This window comes from Salvelinus fontinalis, chromosome 7, assembly GCF_029448725.1.
Source record: "Salvelinus fontinalis isolate EN_2023a chromosome 7, ASM2944872v1, whole genome shotgun sequence".
Classification (NCBI taxonomy): Eukaryota; Metazoa; Chordata; class Actinopteri; order Salmoniformes; family Salmonidae; genus Salvelinus; species Salvelinus fontinalis.
Genome location: NC_074671.1, coordinates 17,534,369 through 17,542,221, shown reverse-complemented (window position 1 = coordinate 17,542,221; position 7,853 = coordinate 17,534,369). Strand labels below are relative to the sequence as shown.

The 7,853-nt window shown below is 43.0% G+C and overlaps 1 long non-coding RNA gene across 1 annotated transcript; it reads right to left on the bottom strand.

Annotated features, from left to right (window-relative positions):
- Window positions 1-371: 371 nt before the first annotated feature.
- Window positions 372-4,731, bottom strand: LOC129859122 (uncharacterized). Its single transcript, XR_008760128.1, has 2 exons — window positions 4,497-4,731; window positions 372-1,157 (listed from the first exon to the last, which is right to left on the bottom strand). It is a non-coding gene; the product is annotated as an uncharacterized LOC129859122 (long non-coding RNA).
- Between the last annotated feature and the right edge of the window lie 3,122 nt (window positions 4,732-7,853).

The following is a 7,853-nucleotide window of genomic DNA, read 5'->3' as shown; positions in this document are numbered from 1 at the left end:
CTGCTTTCGTGTAGGCCTATTCAATATAATAGCTTACTGTATATTTCGCGTATAATAATATTATTCTGACGCGTTCGCGTATAGCGCAGGCCTACTAAAACAAAATGGGCTGCTCTGCGGCGGACTGGTTTCAGCACCCGTGGTGGTGTGGACAGCGCATTGAGAGCGGATCGTGTATAAGCAAGGCCTCTACCTCAACCAAATGTCCTTAATTTACACTCGACCACAGGGCACATTTACAACATCCTCCCACACATTTGAACATGTTTAAGCTGCATATGTTTTAGCTGCAATATATCATGTTGAATATCGACAGTGTACGCTACATGCATTTGAAATGACATCAGTCATCAGAACTTGAAGACATGAGCTGGTAGTATTGTGTGCTTTATTTACTCTGAAAAAAAGAAAACGATACAACATAGACTACAGGGGAATTTGCAGACAACAATTGCAGACACAAACCTTTTCCGTTATCGCTTTAGTATGTCGTTTTAGTGAAAGCTGTGTGCGCTCGCGTAGATGACAGCAGGCTCCGCTCTTGGCATTCACCGCGTGCCTTAATTGTAAGACATTAAATCAAGGTCCGCTGTGAACACGGAGAACCAGAACCTCAGAACACTCAGTGTGTGTGTGTGTGTGTGCGTGTGCTACATTTGGCCAAAATCACCCATAACAATCCTTCTTTTCCATTTTCATTTTCCATAATATTCCTTGTTCAATATAGACTAACCACCCGTTCTTTCAGACCTTCATTGCGAATAGTTATGTGGCGATGTCAGTGTTCTTTGAAGTTGGAGTGGCATTCTGGAATGGAAGGTTACTGTTGTAGACTATCAAACATCATCTCATAGCTACTGATAAATGTAGGCTATATACATTACACCACCATGACAATTGAATGTAATTTGATAGAAAAAAAAACTATTAAACATTGAAGGACGGCGGCCATTGAGCTTGGTGACACCCGTGCTTAATGGGTTAAAGTCGTCACTAGCACTGTTTTTGGGGGCTAGATTCAAACTGATGGTTAGTCCGAATCCGTCTCCGAAGGCAAAAAGGGGGACGGGCCATTTGATCTTTTTCAAAGGATGTCTGTTTTGGCAAAAAAGCGTCAGGAGTAGACTTCAACCACTTCGTATCCCTCCATCAAACACCTACCAAAAAAGAGAAGAAAACACCAAATGCGTCACAAACCTTAGAATTCAATCCTGCAATCCTGTACGGGAAAGAGAGAAAAGCCTACAAACAGGGGAAAAGTTTTCCTCTTACATTCAAAAAAGAATCGAATAGAGATCCATAAAGGTCGCTTTCTGCTTGGAAAAATTGGACGGCAGTTTACAAGAGAAAGCATAGCACCAGTCTACTCGCAGGTCAATTCAAAATAAAGAGATTCCGCAAAGCGCGAATGGGGCAATTCGAAAGCCTCAAAACTCCCCTCCTCCTGCATTCCATCAACGCACCGTGGAACCGCCGAAGGCAAAGGTATATAGGCAGGCTCCTCTCCTCACAAATCCATCTGGGACCGAGGACGAGCTGAGCTGTACATGTCCCGTTTTCGATACCACTAAATGAGACTGATCTCCCTCAGCCCGGTCTTTTCCCCTCGCCGGCTGACTTCAGGATTAATGGTGCTCTAGCCAAACAAATAAGGCATCTGCCTTCTGCACAAGAGGATTGCATGGGGGACGGTGACGTCACTGGGCAAACAGATGTTCTCTCTATATAGCCAATCATCTTCCTGTGCCCTTGAAACTAAGGAAAAATCACTTCAATCTCAGTTTAAACCTAATCTCCCTGTATTTTAGCTATTGCAATTACTCGACGCACCTTGTTAAAGTGTATAGTGATGGACATAGAACGAATAGAAAGAGGATTTTAAATCCTGTTTTGTCATGTCAATGCACAGCGATCTGTGTGAGTACGCTAGTTTGATAATATCCCTAGGTGAGTAAGGCTATTGGTTTAGCCTAAAGGTTGGAAGTTGACTGCCTATATAATCAGTTACGTAATGTTACACGGTTCTAATAATGGACACACACTCGCGCGCGATTTTCTTTTTTCAATTGTGTCGAATTGTTTAATATGTGTGAGCCATTAGAACAATTTCGTTTAACAATTTGTTTAGGTCCAATGCTGGACCCTATTCGCTGTCCGTGGTTTTGAAACCAGTTCAAAGCGAGAGTATGAAACGGATACATGTTCATGTCTTTGCATTCACTATGCAAACTATTTTACACTTTGTCTTTTAAGCAAGAGAATGTGCATTAATTAAATGAATTGTGCATAATATCCATGTGCATATATAGAATATAAAACGCCATAGTGTTTATAGCGCATGATAAACGCGTTTGAAACTGCATGCCAATAGGCTATTGGATGTAATCTCAGGTTGCGTTGAATTCAGTCATTATATCCATCAAGTTGCCTCATGAAACCAGTGCAAAGTATACTGAAATGGAATTGATCAATTATTGAGTTAAGGCTACTACCACACTTACCTCCACTACTCCTATTAGGACTAGCCTGTCTACTACAGCAACTAGGCTACTGCCACACTTACCTCCACTACTCCTATTAGGACTAGCCTGTCTACTACAGCAACTAGGCTACTGCCTCACTTACCTCCACTACTCCTATTAGGACTAGCCTGTCTACTACAGCAACTAGGCTACTGCCTCACTTACCTCCACTACTCCTATTAGGACTAGCCTGTCTACTACAGCAACTAGGCTACTACCACACTTACCTCCACTACTCCTATTAGGACTAGCCTGTCTACTACAGCAACTAGGCTACTGCCACACTTACATCCACTACTCCTATTAGGACTAGCCTGTCTACTACAGCAACTAGGCTACTGCCTCACTTACCTCCACTACTCCTATTAGGACTAGCCTGTCTACTACAGCAACTAGGCTACTGCCACACTTACCTCCACTACTCCTATTAGAACTAGCCTGTCTACTACAGCAACTAGGCTACTACCATACTTACCTCCACTACTCCTATTAGGACTAGCCTGTCTACTACAGCAACTAGGCTACTGCCTCACTTACCTCCACTACTCCTATTAGGACTAGCCTGTCTACTACAGCAACTAGGCTACTGCCACACTTACATCCACTACTCCTATTAGGACTAGGCTGTCTACTACAGCAACTAGGCTACTGCCTCACTTACATCCACTACTCCTATTAGGACTAGCCTGTCTACTACAGCAACTAGGCTACTGCCTCACTTACCTCCACTACTCCTATTAGGACTAGCCTGTCTACTACAGCAACTAGGCTACTGCCACACGTACATCCACTACTCCTATTAGGACTAGGCTGTCTACTACAGCAACTAGGCTACTGCCTCACTTACCTCCACTACTCCTATTAGGACTAGCCTGTCTACTACAGCAACTAGGCTACTGCCACACTTACATCCACTACTCCTATTAGGTCTAGCCTGTCTACTACAGCAACTAGGCTACTGCCTCACTTACCTCCACTACTCCTATTAGGACTAGCCTGTCTACTACAGCAACTAGGCTACTGCCTCACTTACCTCCACTACTCCTATTAGGACTAGCCTGTCTACTACAGCAACTAGGCTACTGCCTCACTTACCTCCACTACTCCTATTAGGACTAGCCTGTCTACTACAGCAACTAGGCTACTGCCACACGTACCTCCACTACTCCTATTAGGACTAGCCTGTCTACTACAGCAACTAGGCTACTGCCCCATCAGTGCTACTAAGCGTTCCAATAGGCTTTGGGAGCTATTTCTGCCTTGACACAGATTATATTCACTAATGTATATAAGTATAGGCTTGAACGCAGTTTGGATTCAGAAGGCTATGATTATTGCACTGCATTACCCATTCAATATTTGAGATGGAGAAACAAAGGGAAACGCCATTTTAGAATGGGGGGAGGGGGATCCCCCCTCCCATATGAAAAATCTAAATGATACAGTCCTTTATGAACCGATATTTGGAATGTGTAACAAACCCGCTTGATAGTTTACCTTTCCGCTATCCGATAACCATTGGGAACTCAACCTAGTAGATCCGTGCGCGGACCCATTGTCTCAAAGCGCCGCGCGACGAACAAACAAGTGCATAATGAGCATGCAGTCATTCCATCGTTTTTATCGATTATGTAGACTAACTCTAGTCCATATATATGAGCCCACTTGTGCAGTAACGTGTATAGTGATTCTACTGGCTCTTTGTCAACCTTATTCATATCCATAATTACTAGAGCATTTTATTAACGCCCGTAATAACAATGGCAAGTGCAACATCGAAGGCAAGTCCGTTATCTTTGAGTTCCTATGCTTTGAGCGAATCATGCCAACACCCCTACACCATATAGGCTAGTGAGTGTGCATGGTCAGTTTTTATGCTACACATGGACAACACTTTACCAAAGCACATTTCTTTCCTTCTCATATATGATATCAAATACCGACCCAGTCGAAACATGGATGCTTCATACTCACCCTCTCTCGCAGGCCAGATGGTCGAGCCCATGGTATTGTCGTGTATCCATTCGCTTTTTTTTCTTTCACATCATTGTTTGGTGTGATTCGTTTTGTTGTTAGCAAACGGCTTGTAGGCCTATTCCCGGTTATCTCGGTGTAGTGATGGACAATCAGGGGACTCCGGCGGGCGAGTAGCGGATTCTACCAGTGTGAGCGATGCTCTGCAAAGCATGGCTCCCTTTCCCCTTTTTTTCAAAAGAGGGCAGGTCGTTCTGTGCTTTACAATGAGTTAACCCTCCCCCCCCGCCCACACACACACTGTTGGAAATATCAAATGTCAATATAACATGAAAGAATTTTGTCATGTTAGCCTATATATGCATTTTGTTTGTCGTGTTTATTTCTTTCAAGATGTTAAATATAGCAGTGCACCAAATCATAGCGGACTAGATTTGTGTCATCAACGATAATCTGAACCTAGATTAGGATTGTGCGTAATAAAAGTACACCATTGAATCGACGTCTCCGTGTGCTGGGTGCAATTTGTCATGTTTAATACCGTTTGTCCTGAGAGCTCCATTAGTACGTTATAGTTCCACGCATTCTGCCTCTAAACCGCAGCTCAGTCTCACTGAATCTGTTCCAATGAGATGGTGAGCCCTCAGACCGCACGTGATGCATGGGCCAGATATAAATGTCAATTTATTTCACGACCTTAAATAGGTAAAAATGCTTATTTACAACCCCGAACGATTGGAGACGTTAAAGCACATCTCGACCCAGTTCATCTGAACACATTTAACACATCTCAACCCAGTTTATCTGAACACATTTAACACATCTCAACCCAGTTCATCTGAACACATTTAACACATCTCAACCCAGTTTATCTGAACGCATTTAACACATCTCAACCCAGTTCATCTGAACACATTTAACACATCTCAACCCAGTTTATCTGAACACATTTAACACATCTCAACCCAGTTCATTTGAACGCATTTAACACATCTCAACCCAGTTCATTTGAACGCATTTAACACATCTCAACCCAGTTTATCTGAACGCATATAACACATCTCAACGCAGTTTATCGCAATGTACTTAACCTATACTTGAAGGTCTTCTAAGTTAGCCAATTGGACATCAATGGGAGCTGTATTCACCCAGGAGCATTTATTTACATGGATAGCATTCTTCTTATATTTGTAGAACATTATAATGCTGCATAGGCCTTCATTTGCTGTGAATACACCATGCGTTGCACCCTTTTACAAGCATAAATGTCATGGATATTCTGGCGCGTGTAGTTCTCATGCGGAGAGTGAGGCCAACGGCAGCTATCCTAATTAGGTCAAATTAGATAAGGTGTAATGCAGCTCTTACAGTACCATCAAATATAGCAACAATTCTGCTTTATAAAACACTGTGTTTTTGACAAAATTTAAAATATTGTAGACCCCGAGGCAAGTAAAATGTGAGGGCAGTCTATAGGCGACTATTTCTCCAAACGAGTCATCAGCCCATGTCTTGATATGAAAAACGAAGTGACGTTAATATCAGTCACTTTATGGATGGTAGCTTCTCGTACAGGCCTGCATATTTTGGTTGAACAAATTTGAGAATGAGTGTAAAAAAATGCATTAGGTCTATACACGAGCTATTTAATATTCAATTAATAATTAATTTAAGTGCCACCCCTGTGTTCGGTGCTACTGGTTTGTATTCCCTTCACTTCCTGCCGAGATCGACTCAGGGGCAAAATATCCAATGGAAACACAACCCAGTATGGATCCCCACACTTGGCCCCATGGAAAGATGATGTCATTCTAGCCGGTCTAAACTCACTAACGCTAATGGCTCAAGAAAACGACACGAGCACATAGCGAATCACACATGCACATGCAAGGTGTTACTAAAAAAACATTTCACTTGATTTGATTTTTGCATATGATATGTCGCTAGCTTGTGTGTCCACACACTTTCTCTGAATACAGAAGCTACTGCATGCTCGAAAACACGCTCTATTTCTCCCATTCTTCTCCCTCTGTTCTCTTGACGCCGTGGATGGAGGCTGCAGGCATTCTCCTCTCCCTACGTGACATCTACCTCCCTGCTTGCCCTCTATAGAGGATACTATCTAGGGTACATGCTTGCCCTCTATAGAGGATACTATCTAGGCTACTACACTCTATTACAGCGGGCCTTTAAACACACGATTGCTGTGAGAATTCAATTATCGTTGAGTGATGCCACATCAGCGGACAATATTATACAGTATATAACAAATATTAATATAATATCTGGAAGAGGCATTTTCTTCAACAGTTTTAGTAGGCCTATTGATTCATCCACGTGTGAAAACACAATACTGTTGCAACATTGGTATAGTGCTACATATCTGGATACAACTTCGGAGGGACATTTCAAAGCACTTTTTTTTCACTGTGAGGGGAGAGAAAGGGAAAAAAGCTATTGTTCCCACTGAAACAATGGAAGCTGCGGGCGACGTGCAGCGGTGCGCGCAAGAATGGCGAGGCTCTGGGATGTGCGCGGGTCAATGCCCGGGGTCTCCATCCCAAAGCCCCTTTCCCAGCGCGTCACAATGAACCTGCGCGAGGTCGGGACTCCACGGGGTCACAGGCCATCCCCTATTGTCCCGCACTTCAAAACAGATAACCATGTATTAATCAAGGGCCGACCGGAGGGCCCCCTGTCTCACAGAGAAAACTAAACCTAGAGGGAGAGAGAGAGGTGGGGAGAGGGTACAGGGGGGAGAGAAATGACTACCCCCTGCAGATGCAAATTCCACCATTACTTAGGCCAGAGGTGGGACATGTAAAAGTTTGAAATGTTGCCCAAGTCCAACAGTCGGTGTAGAGAAATGTGTGCGGACTGGTTTTCAACCGGAGGATGGAGATATTGCTATTGCACGGTCTCTCAAGTAAGACTGAATTTGGAACCTTTAGGTTAGAATTTTGTTCTAGTACATTTCGTTCAATTTTAGATTGGATTGTGTTGTGCAGAATATACTTTGGTCAAATCGGTGTGAGTTTGCAGTGCTCGGTTTAACTGGTATTGTTTGTGTAGCCTAGACTAGATTTCCAATTGTCGAAGGAAAAGTGGTGCTTTGCATTGTGACATTACCATAACTCACAAGTCATTCTCCATGAGCCAATACAAATTGACGGGATTGTTTACTAAATACTCGAAAATATTAGGCTACTTGAAAATACATTGATGTAAGTTGTGCATGTAAGCCATGTGCAGGGGGAAATTGTCGCTACATATTCTGAGTGACTCGAAAAGCTATAGTATAGCCATTTTAGAATTATTCGTTATAACATAAAAACAGTAACTCAAATGGCTGAATTA